Raw genomic sequence first — 17362 nt, forward strand, 5'->3', positions numbered from 1 at the left:
CATATTTTTATCTAACCCCCTCTTGAAGCTGGCTATGCTTGTAGCCGCCGCCACCACCTGTGGCAGTGAATTCCACATGTTAATCACCCTTTGGGTGAAGAAGTACTTCCTTCTATCAATTTAACTTGACTGCTCAGCAATTTAATTGAATGCCCATGAGTTCTTGTATTGTGAGAAAGGGAGAAAAGGACTTCATTCTCTACTTTCTCCATCCCATGCATAATCTTGTAAACCTCTATCATGTCACCCCGCAGTCGACGTTTCTCCAAGCTAAAGAGCCCCAATCGTTTTAACCTTTCTTCATAGGGAACGTGTTCCAAACCTTTAATCATTCTAGTTGCCCTTTTCTGGACTTTTTCCAATGCTATAATATCCTTTTTGAGGTGCAGTGACCAGAATTGTACACAGTATTCCAAATGAGACCGCACCATCGATTTATACAGGGGCATTATGATACTGGCTGATTTATTTTCAATTCCCTTCCTAATAATTCCCAGCATGGCGTAGGCCTTTTTTATTGCAATGCACACTGTCTTGACATTTTCAGTGAGTTATCTACCACAACCCCAATATCTCTCTCTTGGTCAGTCTCTGCCAATTCACACCCCATCAACTTGTATTTGTAGCTGGGATTCTTGGCCCCAACGTGCATTACTTTGTACTTGGCCACATTGAACCTCATCTGCCACATTGACGCCTACTCAACCAGCCTCAACAGACCCCTTTGGAGCGCCTCACAAACCTCTCTGGTTCTCACCACCTTGAACAATTGAGTGTCATCTGCAAACTTGGCCACTTCACTGCTTACTCCCAACTCCAAATCATTTATGAACAAGTTAAAGCTCATGGGACTCAGTACTGAGCCCTGTGGCACCCCACTGCTTACCGTCCCTCCACTGCAAAAACTGCCCATTTATACTCACTCTCTGCTTCCTATTAATTAGCCAGTTTTTGATCCACAAGACCTGTCCTTTTACTCCATGAATTTCAAGCTTTCTAAGGAGCCTTTGATGAGGAACTTTATCAAAAGCTTTCTGGAAGTCAAGGTAAACAACATCTATCGGGTCTCCTTTGTCCACATGCTTGTTCACCCCCTCAAAGAACTGTAACAGGTTAGTGAGGCAAGATCTTCCCTTACAGAACCCATGCTGAGTCTTCCTCAATAACTTCTGTTCATCAATGTGCCTACTCATTCTGTCCTTGATAATGGTTTCTACCAACTTTCCCGGTATTGAAGTCAGACTGACTGGCCTGTAATTTCCCAGATCTCCTTTTTAAAGATGGGAGTGACATTTGCTACCTTTCAGTCCTCAGGAACGGAGGCAGATTTCAATGAAAGATTACATATTTTAGTCAGGAGATCCACAAGTTCAACTTTGAGTTCTTACAGAACTCTTGGATGTTTGCCATCCGGACCTGGTGATTTATTATATTTTAATACGTCTATCAGTTGTAGGACCTCCTCTCTTGTCACCTCAATCTGACTCAGGTCTTTCAACAGCCCTTCCAAAATGAGTGGTGCTGGAGTTGGCAAACAGTTCTCATCTTCCACTGTGAAGACGGAGGCAAAAAATGCATTCAGCTTCTCAGCCATTTCCCTATCCTCCTTCAGTAATCCTTTGACCCCTTGGTCATCCAAGGGCCCCACTGCCTCCCTGGCTGGTTTCGTGCTTCTAATATATTTGAAGAAATTTTTATTGTTGGTCTTTATGTTTTTTGCAAAATGCTCCTCATAGTCCCTTTTTGCCTGCCTGATCACAGTCTTGCATTTGATTTGCCACAGCCTGTGTTGCCTTTTATTAATCTCACTTGGACTGGCTTTCCACCACTTAAAGGAGTCCTCCTTACCTTTTACAGCTTCCATTACTTTGTTTGTTAACCATGCAGGCCTTTTCTTATACCTGTTTGTGCCTTTCCTAACTGGTGGTATATATTTTATCTTAGCTTCTAGGATTGTAGTTTTAAATAGCCTCCAAGCTTCCCCAAGGGTTTTGAATGTATTTTCCTTTCCTTTCAGTTTCCTCTTCACATGCCTCCTCATCTCAGAGAATTCACCCCTTTTAAAGTTAAACGTGGTTGTGCTGGTCTTTTGGGGCAACTCTGTATTTATACAAATGGTGAAATCAATAATGTTATGGTCACTGCTCCCAAGCGGTGCGATCACTTTTACATCTCTCACCAAGTCTTGGGCATTACTTAGGACCAAATCCAGGATCGCCCCACCCCTGGTAGGTTCTGTGACCATCTGGTCCATAGCACAGTGATTGAGAGCATCTGGAAACTCAATCTCTTTCTCTCGACCTGAACACATATTGACCCAATCAATCTGCGGGTAGTTAAAATCACCTATTACGACACAGTTTTCACGTTTAGCCACTATCTTTAATCCTCCCATCATATTATAATCGTCCTCTATCTTTTGATTTAGTGGGCGATAACAAATTCCCATAGTTAAATTTTCTTTTGGGCCCTCTATTTCAACCCAAAGTATTTCTAGAAGGGAATCTAATTCTCTGACCTCAGTCTTACTGGACTGTATACCCTCTGACATACAGAGCCACCCCACCTCCAACCCTTCTCTCCCTATCCTTCCGATATAACTTATATCCAGGAATCACCATGTCCCACTGATTCTCCTCATTCCACTAAGTTTCTGAAATTTTCACAGTGTCTATGTTTTCTTCCAACACTAAACATTCCAACTCACCAATTTTACTTTGAACACTTCTAGCATTTGTATACAAACATCTATAATTTCCCAGGCAAGCTAGGCCCGCCACCTTCCTACTGCTGCCTCGAGACTTTGGCAGACAGTCCATACTGTTTGTCACCATCTCAGTGGACAACTCTGACCCATTTTGCGGTAGAAAAATAACAGCTAACCCTTCATCTCTTTGAGATGAGTCCTCCCGAACCAGAGACATTTCATCTCCTGTTGGCTTTCCCCCAAGATTTAGTTTAAAAACTGCTCTGCCATCTTTTTGATTTTAAGCGCCAGCAGCCTGGTTCATCCATCTGGGGATAAGTGGAAACCGTCTCTTTTGTACAGTTCCCACTTGTTCCAGAAAGCATCCCAGTGCCTAATAAACTTAAACCCTTCTTCCCTACACCATCGTCTCATCCACATCTCCAGCCCTGCACGTGGAACAGGTAGCACTTCTGAGAAGGCTACCTTGTAGGTCCTGGCCTTAAGTCTCCCACCTAGCAGCCTAAATTTTTCCTCCAGGACCTCACGACTGCATTTCCCCACATCGTTGGTGCCAACATGCACCACGACCACTAGCTCCTCCCCAGCACTGTCTATCAGCCTATCTACTACACGCATAATATCCTCTACCTTCGCACCAGGCAGGCAAGTCACCATATGGTCAGTATGCGGTTTTGCCACCCAGCTGTCTACTTGCCTAAGGATAGAATCACCAACTACCAAGACCCTCCCCCCTCTCCAGGGAAGGTTCCTTGGCGCGAAAGGATACCCACTCACCAACTGAAGAAGAGGTCCTTTCTGAGGGCGCATTCCCCTTATCCTCAGCACAGTGCCCTGCTCCCTCTCGACCCTCATGCTCCCTGGCAGCAACGGGGCTGCAACGTTCAGAGTGGGGCTCATCTGATACGTCCCCAAGAGTCTTCTCCAAGTGCCTAACTGACTGTCTCTGCTTCTCCAGGTCAGTCACCTCAGCCTCAAGGGTATGAACTCGTTCCCTGAGGACCAAGAGCTCCTTGCATCGAGCACAAACCCAAAACTTCTGTCCTGTGGGCAGATAGTTATATATCTGACACTCAGTGCCAAATACTGGAAAGCCCCCACCCCCCTGCTGGCATTCTACCTTCATGATAGCTTTTTAAAAAAATATACAGTCCCCTTTTAAATCCTGTTTGTTTATGTGGCTCCCCTTCTGGAGGGCCAACTTACCTTACTGGGAACACAAGGAAAATAGAGATCTGGGTTCCTGGTCCTTACAGAGCCCCCAGGCTAAGAGCCACAGGACAAGAGCCCTTTAGCTCTCGCCCTTCGGCTCACACCTTTGGCAAAGCGCAGCTTAATAATGCAAAGAGGGTGAGGAACACAGCCACTCCTAATCAATCGGCAACAATCACCTTCAATCACCTTCAGCCCACTCAAACCAAACAGACAGCAGTTTCCCAGCAACCACAAACTAAGAATTTTCAGCAGTCACACAAACTCAGAAATTCTCAGCAACTTCCCCAGCTGCTTAGCTAAACCTCACCCTTATAGCACTTATTCTCTGCTCTCTCTCAGAGCTCTCTGAAATGTGCTCAGCCTCTGGCAAGGCGCAGCTTAATAATGGTCTCTTAAGTCTTACTTTCATGGTTAGGTCTCTTAGGATAACTTGATATATTAATGAATGATAAAGTCTTAAAGGCATATTTATATCAACCAGAATCCTTCCCATGTTCAATCCTTCTCTGAATCAGCCTCCAGGACCTTTGGGAGTGGGCAAGAGTGGCATAAGAACAACAATGCTGCCATCCCCTTCAAAAAGAAATATGTAGCTGAAATTTTACTATGCAGTCTAGAAGGCAATTCAGAGCTGCCACACTGCGTTGAGTTGACAAGTGGCAGAATTATGCACCAAGCTCCTGCCATACTATACAGTGCAGGTGCCTATTTTCCAGTGCTCACAAATAAACTTTCTGAACATAAAAAGGTAGATTATGGGGGACAGGGGCTTTAGGTTGGACATTCCAGTTTGCTTTCTTCAGAAAGTTTTTTTTTTAATACACCAAGAAAACAGGGTTGCACTTACCTGTTGTTCATCGACATCTTCTGTGCAGACACACATTGGGACTGCACTTGAACAGGCCAGATGCAGAGACTGATTTTCTAGCTTAAAAGTCTATAACTGATAGGATAAGATTTGGGGTTTGGAAATTTATAATACATATAGGTCCCATATAAGGACCCAATGCAAATGGTCAGAGCATTTTCAAATAAAAGTAGCTGAAGCCCTAGAAGGCAGTGAATTAAGGGACAAAAGACAAGCCCTTCTTCAAACAGATGCCAATACTGTCCAACAATATGATGAGATTGTTCAATCCATCAAGCCACTGCTTATTAAGGAACTCCCCAAAATCTACCTGTCCCCTTTGAACAAATAGTATAATTTGGAATGTAGAAATCTAAAAGAAATCATAAACAAATGAGGAAAACTAGGCAAAGCAAGTTGGCGTGCCACCTCCAGCAATTAAATAACTTAAGAACACATTGAACAGGCGGTTTTCGATTGTCAAACTCCTGTTCTGATCGGGACTCATGACCCAGCGTTAAATGTGGGGAGGGTGTCTGAGGAATGGAGGTGATGGGATCTACAGGAACTATAGTGGTGTCAGTCACCTTCGATTTATCCTTGACTTCAGCTTAGGCTTTTTATGTCATTTCACTGGAGGCTTAGAATGGGATCTAAGTTGGAGAGAAGGCCCAGGAGATGCAGAGTGCAAGTGCACCTTTCCCTGCTTGCAGCAGCTAATCAAGGTGGTTAATATAGGTGGCACTGAGGAAACTAAGGGCGTTTTCCCACTGACCTTACTCCGGAGCGACGTCCCTCTTCACCGCGCGGTATCTGCGCGGATTTCGCACCAACTGCTCCGCAGAACCCGGAAGAGCCACAAACTGGTTTTTGGCGGTTTACATTTGCAACGCAAAAGGTCGGGAACTTCCTGGTTCCTCTGAGCAGCCTCGAAGCAGTTGGTGGGAAATCCGCGCAGACGCTGTGCGGTGAAGAGGGACGTCGCTCTGAGGTCAGCTCAGTGGGAAAATGGCCTAAGATTGGAACTATCGGAATCAATTTCATGGTTTCAAAGTGGAACTGGTTGCCAGTACCATGGGTGCATCAGTCACAGATAAAAATTTGCTCATGTCTGGCTTATTGGGAAGCGAAGACAATAGCACTCTCTCTCAAAGGGTAGCTTTTAAACATGATACTCTGTTTGCCTGAGCTTTCAGTGTGAATTTTTGGCATATGTGACAGCCAGACACACTGGGTTGTTCTCTGAGGCAGATTAAACAATATCCATGCTCATAGGTGTGGGTCATCTTGAGCCAACACCTTGTACATTTTTAAAATAGGGCTTTGGAAGCAATTAAAGCAAATCCTCCACATCAAACAGGAAAGAGACAACGGAGAAAGAATTGAAGAAATGGAGAAAAATTGAGAAAACTGCCTCAGAGCTAATGGAAGTTAATGGTTGAAATGAAGTCAGGCTAGCACAAATCAATCTCGCAGTGGCAAAAAAGGAATGGAGGGAATGGGGGTGGTCTGTTCTAAGTCTCATGAGGGTTTCTGTGGGTTACCCTGCACATGCTCCGATCGCCTAAGGGCAGATTGCCCAGTTACAGACTTTTAAGCTAGAAAATCAGTCTCTGCAGCTGCCCTGTGCAAACACAGTCCCAATGTCAGGCTACACATAAAGACGGACAATGAACAGCTGTACCTCATGTTTCTTTTCACTGTGAAGTCTGGCTCTTTGGTAGTGTTTGTGACTCCTTCTACAGCCACTCATGATCAATTTAAATGTCTGCATTAACTTTTTAAAGTAAAAAAAAAAAACCCTATGACTTCATTTTCATATTGGGACTTTAATTTTCACTGAATAGCTATTTCAAACATAAGATACACATACGTTGCACTTAATAAGTGTAGCGTCTTGTGCTGAAATGAAGCACCGCGCGGCCCTGCAGCAGAGGCGACCAGGGGAAGTCCCCAGGTCGCCCAGCGCAGCGCGCGAAAGGACCCCGCCAATCACGATCTGTGGCGGGAAGTTTGACTGGCCAGGATTGGACTGGCCAGTCAGTGGGCAGTTCCGGGATAAAGTGTATATAAAGCGGATCCTGGCCCGCATTCCCCACTCCTGTGATGTACCACCCAATAAAGCATGTTGCCTTCAGCACAGTTGTCTCGTCTCTGAGTACATTACAATAAGTGACTTTACAAGGCTGATAAGAAATATGCACAAAGTGGTAGAGTTCAAATCCTGGAATCTACTCTGACCTAACTTCTCCGGTCACATATTTTGTAGTCCTTATTACTCCAATATGAGAAGTCTCTGTGTATTTAATAAGACACACAACGCAATGAAACAGGTAGATAGGACTATAACAACAACACAAGTTTAAAACAAATAAAACAAGCTATTAACACCACAAGCACACATGAAGCTACCTTATACTTAATCAGAGCAATTGTCTACCAATCCTCTGAATCTAACGTGTTTTTGAATAGAGTTGGTGTGATGAGAACTCGAGCCTCGAAGGTAGGCCACCCACAGACTCTGAAGAATGTAGCTTTCTTCTGTTCAGCGTTGGCGACTCCATGGGCAGTAAAGGAGAACTTGAATCGAGTGATGTCCAAGTTCTTCAACTGCAAGTTCTTCAACTAGCCTTCAACCGCAGGATCGTAATGTTTGATGTGGCCCTTGGTGGCCATATTGGCTGCCTCACTAGAACGACAGGGTGACTGTGTGCAGGCTGGTTGAGGTGACAGTTCCTTGCCAGTGAAGTGATTCAGCTCAGTTTTTGGGGCTACCTACCCAAGCAAGGACCCCATTGTCATCACCAGTGTTAAATAGTGAGTTCAGACAACTCTCATTCAACACAACTCTTTATTAACAAGAACAGTCATAAGAAACACAAACACGGTGAACTATATACAATTTAGCAAGGTTAAACCACACCCTTCTGGCAGGCCTCAGGCAATCCCATTTTGCTCTCCAGGATCCTTTATTTGCACTTCATGGAGAAATGCCTCGTGTCCCGATTGGCCGGTTCCCACCGAATGGACAATCAGAATGTAGGCATCAGGGTGGACAGCAATGGGTGCCTGTCTCAAGCTCAGACAAAACAGCTAAAACAACTCAATGCATAACAGTCAGCAAAAACTGGCTACCCTCCTCCTTCCCAGCTACCAAACTCAGGTGCTGTGCCTTGTGCCACCAGGGTGCCACAGAGAGGCCCTCTAGAAAATCCTGCCTGGGATGAACTTTCATTTGGCTCCTCCCCTCTGAAACTGCTTCCATAAGAACAGCTTCCTCCAAGAAATATCTCCTGCTACAGTCATTCCATCAGGCTTCGTCAAGGAACAGTTATGTAAGTTAATGAACTTAATTTACTTATGATCTTCCCTCCCTGTGCCTCTCCCCCCCCTTGTGTTTGCCAGATTGCAACCCTACTGGTTACCTTAATGGAAGGTACAGATTAAATTTGTTCCATATAATTTCTACTGCAATATGGGAAGTAGCCCCAACAACTGTTTATCACCTAGGATTATCCCTACCAACTTTTATATTCTAGGTGAGATACAGAAGAACAGGGGGATTACCCTTCTGCTCATTTCTGAAGTCATGGAAGATTTGGAAATCTATGGCTAACAATTGGAAACCCTTGAAAGAGAAATCTACCAGCGTTTATGAAATTACAACATACTAAGTAATACTGTGAAACATGCACATAATTTCTGAATATTTCTTTACTGACATCCTATATCATTAGCAAAGTTTTATTAGTCTCCTGTTTTTTGTTGCCTTTAATTGGTAAGAAGGAATACTAATAGAAACCATCCATAGTTCATGAGGAAAAATTTCAACCCAGAACCAAAACCTAGCAATTTCTGCCTTCTTCATTTACTGTTGATTAATGAAGTTCCCAAAAGGAATTTAAGCAAACATGCCACAAGATAACAACCTGAAAATACTGTTCTTGCCTTTTTCACTAACGCTGGACTGGACTAGGCGTGCTCAATATACGGCCCTCCTTCCAACTAGATCCATTTTGTGTAATTCCAGCCTATCACACCTCATATATTCATCACTGTTAACAAACTCTGAGGACAGTTGGGTGAAACCACTTGTTGGGCACTTTTACTCCTGCTATTTCTATATATTCTTTAGAGAAATACTTATTCTGAACTTTAAGCATTATGAGTCTGACATCTCCCTATTCAGACACTGGTGTTTTTCAGGTCTTGTGTAATTTCTGTTTATGCTCCAGCTGCTAATACAAGAGAGCAGCAACGAGGCCTTCATATAACAGGTTTCCCTGCATTCTCCCTGCCTTAGTCTCTTGCAACTGATGTTGCCCTCATAGCAATGTTTCCCCCAACTCTATTCCTAAAAAAAACTGCAGATGACATAATGTTATAGCATTGCAACAGTGCAACTCTCTTTCGAATTTTCTGCATTCCCAGATTTAAAAAAAAAAAATGTGTCTACCCCCTTTTGTGGAAATACAAAGGTTAGCGTAAGGGGTCGTTATCACTTTATAGGAAATTGTTAATTATTATAGCAGCCCGATTTGTGCAACCTTTCCATTATCTAAGAATTCTAACAGTAAATTGTTATGAATAAAATTATTCTAGTCATAATTTAGACTATTCTGTACACAGGTTGGACTTCATTCTCTCTTCCAGGAAGAAGGTTGCTAACTAATGCATGACTATTAAGCTAAGAGTTAACTTAAAACCAATACTAAACCCAAAATTGAACTCCATCCCTTTACCCCTCCACAATAGGCTTATGCCTGATTCTGATGGCTTCATTCCTACCTTATATGTTGGGAACATGAAGACACATTGGCTGTTTTCCCACTGACCTTACTCCGGAGCGACGTCCCTCTTCACCGCGCAGCGTCTGCGCAGATTTCCCACCAACTGCTGCACACAACCAGGAAGAGCCGCGACGTTTGTGTTGCAGATGTAAACTGGTTTTTAGCGGTTTACATCTGCGACGCAAAAGCCGCGGCACTTCCTGGTTGTGCGCAGCAGTTGGTGGGAAATCCGCGCAGACGCTGTGCGGTGAAGAGGGATGTCGCTCCGGAGTAAGGTCAGTGGGAAAACGGCCATTGACAAATCAATAATAAAGTTAAGCTATCTTCTCCCTGCTGTACCAAGCTTTATAAAGCTGAGGACAACCAGGCACGATTAGCTTCAAAGCTTATTAAATGCTGTTCTTAAGCAGGCAGAAGTAATACCATTACAAGGCACAAAGATGATGCAGGTATCCCTCTCATCACACCGAGCGCAAGGAGGATAAGAAGGAGAGCAGGCATACAGTGACGTGTAGGTCCAAACTGCTGACCTGTAGGAAGCCGCCCTGAGCTTGCTTTGGCGGGGAGGGTGGGATATAAATCAAATAAATAAACTAAAGTAAACAAGCTTTAGGGTGTAATATATATTGAACAGTAGTTTGGTATATACGGAAATGTGGTAAAGTTGTCAACTTCAAGTAGGGACGTTAGAATTCTTCTGGAAATACAAATAATCTCCACACAAATCAGTTCCCTGGATAAAATGGCACCCCTGGAGAGTGGATCTATGGCATCACATCCCTGTTGAGCTCCCTCCCAAAACTTGACAGCTCTTGTTCACAGCTCCCAAATCTCCAAGAATTTCCCAAACCGGACTTGTCAACTCTAAAAATTAATGCCATATGCCTAAGTCTTATGGCTTCACTCATGTGGTTTGGGCATGTAATTGGTACTCTGTGGTTTCTGTACAATTCACAAATTCTGACTTTGCTGAAGTAAGAAAACATTGAATTCTCAAGTGGTCATTTAAGCAAATTAATTAAGGTCATATTGGATATGAATGCAAATCAGGAACTCATTTATGATAACCTCAATGCCCAATATTGGTTTATAATGCTAATGGCTATCATCAGGGGTGGCATTCTAGCAGGAGCTCCTTTGCATATTAGGCCACACACCCCTGATGTAGCCAGTCCTCCGAGAGTTTACAAAAAAGAGCCTTGTAAGCTCTTGGAGGATTGGCTACATCAGGGGTGTGTGGCCTAATATGCAAAGGAGCTCCTGCTAGAATTCCACCCTGGCTAATATATTACTGAATCATTACATTCAGACCCAAATACCTACCATTTCTCTTCAGACTGATATCTAATTTCATGCAGCAGATAGTACTTCTCTTCCTGAGCAAAGCAAGAACTAAATTACTCAGGGACCATATGAGCCATTATACAGCAAGTGATACGTTGCAACAAGAGCTAGAACGAGGGTTACCAGGTCTATGTTGGGAAATACCTGAAGACTTTGGGGGTGGAACTGGGAGAGGGCAAGTTTTGGAGAGGGGAGTGGCTTCAGCATGCCATAAGGTCCACCCTTCAAAGCAGCCATTTTCTCCAGGGGAGCTGATCTCTGCCACCTGGAGATCAGTTGTAAAAGCGGGAGATCAACAGGCCCCACATGTAGGCTGGCAACAAGAAGAAGATGATATTGGATTTATATCCCGCCCTCCACTCCGAAAAGTCTCAGAGCAGCTCACAATCTCCTTTACCTTCCTCCCCCACAACAGACACCCTGTGAGGTAGATGAAGATATTGGATTTATATCCCGCCCTCCACTCCGAAGAGTCTCAGAGCGGCTCACAATCTCCTTTACCTTCCTCCCCCACAACGGACACCCAGTGAGGTAGATGAAGATATTGGATTTATATCCCGCCCTCCACTCCAAAGAGTCTTAGAGGGGCTCACAATCTCCTTTACCTTCCTCCCCCACAACGGACACCCTGTGAGGTAGATGAAGATATTGGATTTATATCCCGCCCTCCACTCCGAAGAGTCTCAGAGCGGCTCACAATCTCCTTTACCTTCCTCCCCCACAACAGACACCCTGTGAGGTAGATGAAGATATTGGATTTATATCCCGCCCTCCACTCCGAAGAGTCTCAGAGCGGCTCACAATCTCCTTTACCTTCCTCCCCCACAACAGACACCCGGTGAGGTAGATGAAGATATTGGATTTATATCCCGCCCTCCACTCCAAAGAGTCTTAGAGGGGCTCACAATCTCCTTTACCTTCCTCCCCCACAACGGACACCCTGTGAGGTAGATGAAGATATTGGATTTATATCCCGCCCTCCACTCCGAAGAGTCTTAGAGCGGCTCACAATCTCCTTTACCTTCCTCCCCCACAACGGACACCCTGTGAGGTAGATGAAGATATTGGATTTATATCCCGCGCTCCACTCTGAAGAGTCTCAGAGCGGCTCACAATCTCCTTTACCTTCCTCCCCCACAACGGACACCCTGTGAGGTAGATGAAGATATTGGATTTATATCCCGCCCTCCACTCCGAAGAGTCTTAGAGCGGCTCACAATCTATCTTACCTTCCTCCCCCACAACAGACACCCTGTGAGGTAGATGAACATATTGGATTTATATCCTGCCCTCCACTCCGAAGAGTCTCAGAGTGGCTCACAATCTCTTTTACCTTCCTCCCCCACAACAGACACCCTGTGAGGTAGATGAAGATATTGGATTTATATCCCGCCCTCCACTTCGAAGAGTCTCAGAGCGGCTCACAATCTCCTTTACCTTCCTCCCCCTAAACAGACACCCTGTGAGGTGGGTGGAGCTGGAGAGGGCTCTCACAGCAGCTGCCCTTTCAAGGACAACCTCTGCCAGGGCTATGGCTGACCCAAGGCCATGCTAGCAGGTGCAAGTGAAGGAGTGAGGAATCAAACCCGGTTCTCCCAGATAAGAGTTCGCACACTTAACCACTACACCAAACTGGCTCTCCACTATTTAGAACCCAAGCTGAAGGATCAAAATATTAATATTTAAAATACTTATCCAAGTTTACATATTTATAATACTGTAAACAAGTCTTTAAAATTAGCAGAATTGTGAAGCTTCCTAGTTTGTTAAAAGAAGTCCAAGATAACTTGTTGCCTTGCTCTTTGGAGAACAGCACATGTATGCAGATGATGCAAGAAATCTGTCACCACCACCACATTGCTTGTCCAGGTCAAAATGATTCATCTTGAAGATAGCAGGGAGAGGTGTTTTTTTTTGGGGGGGGGTGGGGGGAAGCCTTCGTATTTTGCCTTACAACCCCACAATTCAAATGTGGATCTAGATCAAAAATCTGCAACTCATGATTGGCATTTCTGGTTATTGATAAGCAGCTATCTAGATGGATTAGGCATTTCGCTTGTTATAGAAGTAAAGCTCCTTCTACCGGAAAAAAGAACACCACAGATACAAAAAATCTGCTATCCGGAGGCAAACAGCTGGGTGGGGATCATGTTCTTATTTCCACTTTAACAGTGAATGAAATAATCTAAACGACATTGAAAAGAAGAGTTATGATACACGAAGGAAATGAAGTGCAATGTAAGAACATAATATGAACAGGAAACGGAGTGCTGAACAGCAACATACCAAAGGCATTCCCAAACAAATCTATGGCACAGACAGGAACGTTGCCAGAAAAGGCACTGGATCAGAAAGATGGAAGCAAAATACGCAAGGATGATGGGAATCTGGTTTCTTGCATCTATCTTCACTAAGGATACTTCACTACTCAGCAGGGGTTATTTTGTAGAAAAAAGGTGCAGGAGCTCAACAGCGTATCTCATTTGCATATGCCCCAGGATCTGTGTGCAGCACGGGGAAAACTCCCCCCTGCATGCAGACCCTGGCTGGGGGTTCAGGAGCTGTGCTCCTGTAAGCTCCTGCTAAATTCAAGCCCTGGTACTCAGAATTGAAATTATTTTTCCAAGCTAAGCTCATATCAAAAAGGCTGCAAAAATAGTTTGAGGTAACTAATATATGTAACATATTTGCCTCTCATTGTGCCCAGGAATATTTAGATTCTACCTTCAGGGCACAAAGAGTTTAGAACATGAATTATATAGCCACAATTACCATTTTACATAACCAGGTGTTTTTTTTTTTTTAAAAAAAAGATGAATGTCCATCAGAATAAAATAGGACTGATGCCCCTTCCATCTATCCATATAACAACTAATTACAGAAGATTTTTTAAAGCAATTTAATTTAATTTTTAGATTTATATCCTGCCCTATCCCACAAGCGGGCTCAGGACGGCTTATGGCAATAAAACAACAGAGTTAAAATAATATAATAAAAACAGACATTACAAAACAGGAGCAGCACAGTAAACAATCTTACAGACATAGGCGGTAAACAGCATGCGGCTGATGGCTAACAGCATATCATAACACCATAATGGTGAAATGCTGGGGGAAGTGAGGACTTTCAATGGACACCCACTGGATTAAAAGCCTGGTGGAAGAGATCTGTTTTACAGGCCCTGTGAAATTTTGACAAGTCCCGCAGGGCCTGAATCTCCAGTGGGAGCTCATTCTACAAGGTAGGGGCCCAGACCAAAAAGGCCCTGGCTCTCGTTGAAGCCAACCGGGCGTCCTTAGGACCAGGGACTATGAGAAGATATTGAGCAGCAGACCTCAAAGTCTGGGGGGGGGGGGTTCATTTGGGAAGAGGCGGTCACACTAGGACAGTCACCTGAAGGAGGCAGTGGGGTGTCTGCTTTTAAAGAAGACATCTTTGGACCCAACACTCCTGGCCAATTACCACCCAGTATCTAACCTTCTGTTCCTGGGCAAGGTAATTGGGAGAGCGGTGGACAAACAGTCCTCTATCCCAGATTCCTTCCAGTCTGGGTTCTGACCCAGTCATGGGATTGGGTTTGGTTGCCCTTACAGATGACCTTTGGAGACAGCTGGATCAAGCTAAGTCAGTGCTGCTGTCACTTTTGGATCTTATAGCAGTGTTTGACATGGTTGATCATGACCTGTTGACCCACTGCCTGAAGTAGGGATACGGGGGATTACCTTAAAACAGTTTTCCTCCTTCTTTCAAGGTCAGGGACACTAGGGGAGAGGGTCTCCCTGCAATTCCCACTGAGTTGCAGGGTCCCGCAGGGAGCAATCCTCTCCCCAATGTTATTTAACATCTACATGCGCCCTCTCACCCAGCTGATCCTGAGAGCTGCCAGTATGCGGATGACACCCAGCTGTATCTGTTAATGGATGGACAGACAGACTAAGCCCCAGGCATCTTGGACCGGGCATTGAAGGCTGTGGCTGGTTGGTTGAGGCAGAGTCAGCTAAAACTAAATCCATCGAAGACAGAGGTCCTGTACTTGAGTTGTGGGGGCTTAAAAGGGAAAATCCAGTCCCTGGCCCTGGATGGGGTACCCTTGGTTGCCACCTTGTCTATGGAGGCCCAGATCAAGGCTGTCAAATTGGCCTTTCCCCATCTTTGGCAGGCCTGGCAGTTGATTCCCTACCTTTCTTCCCGTGACTTGGCTATGGTGATCCATGCAACAGTCACTTCCAGAGTAGGCTATTGCAATTCACTCTAGGCGGGCCTACCCTTGCACCTGACTTGCAAATCACAGCTGGTGCACTTACTGCATGATGCTTCTGTGAATTGCACTGGCTGCCAGTAGAGTTCCAAATCAAGTTTAAGGTTTTGGTTCTAACCTTTAAGGTCCTGAAATGCCAAGGACCAACATACCTGAGGGACTGTCTCTTTCCATATGTCCCACAAATGGCCTTAAGATTGGCTGTTCAAGGTTAGCTGGTAGTCCCTGGCCTAAAAGAAATCCGTTTGGCCTCTATTTATTTCATTCAATTTCTATCCCATCAAAACCTTTCTTTTGATGTGTCTCTTGTAGGCACAAAATATTGGTTTTTTTTCTTTTACCATAGCATTTAGTAGCCTTCTCCTTTTGACCGGGTTACTCAAGCCCCTACAATTCCAACTATGCATATTATATAGATAGGGCATATTGTAGCCATCTATCACTAATGTCTCTTAATGTCAGGTACTATACTTACTACTTAAATACAAAACAAAAATACACAAGAACAAAAGGAAACCTCACAACAATATCTCAAACAACTGTTAAAAACAAAATTCCAAAACCCACTTCCGGGTCTGTTCAGGTTCACCCTATGAGGTGGAGGAACAAGTAAAAATTTGCTCCTTTGCCTGAATATAAAGTTTCTGTGGAGGTCTTTTATGTTACGAACAGGATTCACTCCTGCTGTTCCCTTGCCTTCAGTACTAAATGTACACCTTTTATACTAGCTGCCGCTTGAGCTTAAAGGGTTTTTTTAATTTATTTAATGTAAATATTATGTACAATGGTTTCTTCACCAAGGTACGACCTAGTCATTGCTTTGTAATCTTGTTTTTTGTAAGGTTTCCTTCTCTTCCCTTCAACACATTCCGAGGTGATTTAATATTAAAAACATTCCCAACACTCTAGTTTCAAAATGCTTAAAATAATATAACCATATTAGTTGGCAGGTCTTTTAAACTCCCCCCCCCCAATAAACAGACATATTTACACATAAGTCTTATTCATTCAATGCTTTACATCCACTCATTCCCACGCATTATCTACCTTCATTTATACTACATATTTTCCTTAATTTTACTATCAATTTATTTTTACATCTCATCTCATAACTATACAATCATACCTCAGTCACTCCTATATCCATTCTACCAGCATACCAGAATATAATCCACTCTTACCAACTGTGGTCTCTTATATTTTAAACTTCAAATTTCTATCTTCCCTATTACATCAACTCACAAAAATTTATTCATTCATTCATACACTCTATATACTACCATAACCATTCACTCTCTCATTCTTACATACTCTCTCCAACTGGTAGAGACGTACTAGTATTGACTTACTAAAATAATACAAAAAATGAAATAAAAAGTAGCAAAGTACATCCAGTAATTTTTGCTTACTCAAGAATTTAGAACGTGGCCACTTTAAAATGCAGGCATCTCACTTCAAAACCTTTTCACCATTCCTGCAGGCATATAAACTGTATGCTATAGTTAAACTCACTACAGCTTTGCCTTAGCCTTTTTAACTGCTTTTGGTATCTTTATACCATTTTTTTCTTATTTTTTTAAAAAATGGAAAACATGCCTGCAGTCCATCCAACAGGTTCACTATATACAATTTTTTTAAAGGAAATAACACCCCCCCCCCTAAATTATCTTCTACCCAAAGGAGTTACGTCACTCCTCGAGTTACTTGTGTCTAAAATAAAAACCTCAAAAGAATGAAAGATTATTGAAGACATAATCCACTTTCAAAGTGCTGGATAAAAGAAGACTTGCTCAGGTTATCTCCTGTAAGTACTTAAAAGTTATGTATAATATTTCTTCTTTAGTTGTAATATATTCCAGTTCTATGAATGTCAGAGGAAGTTGAAACGTTTTTATTTCATGCAGCTTCTGGGGACAGCACTTTTTCTTCGCCTGGGGTTAGTTGGATTCCCAGTTCTACCAGCAGCTTGTGTTCCGTTGCTTCATCTGAGGCCTCCAACAGTGCGCCATTTCGGAAGACTTGAATATCTGAGGTTTGACTCCATCGGAATCTAATATTCGTTTTGAAGAGTTCTGCCGCAAAAAAGTTCAGGGATCTCCTTTTTTGTAAGGCGTCAGGAGGGAGGTCTAGTAAAACTTGAATTTGTTTCCCCTCATGTTGAAGGGATCCGAGCCTCCAGGCCTCATGTAGCACTCGATCTC

General features: G+C 43.6%; 1 protein-coding gene across 2 annotated transcripts in view; it reads right to left on the reverse strand.

Annotated features, from left to right (window-relative positions):
• MYLK (myosin light chain kinase) overlaps positions 1 to 17362 on the reverse strand; it is a 440102-nt gene that overhangs the window by 197757 nt on the left and 224983 nt on the right. The window lies entirely within an intron of this gene.

The sequence above is a fragment of the Heteronotia binoei genome, chromosome 21 (genome assembly GCF_032191835.1).
Source record: "Heteronotia binoei isolate CCM8104 ecotype False Entrance Well chromosome 21, APGP_CSIRO_Hbin_v1, whole genome shotgun sequence".
Taxonomy (NCBI): domain Eukaryota; kingdom Metazoa; phylum Chordata; class Lepidosauria; order Squamata; family Gekkonidae; genus Heteronotia; species Heteronotia binoei.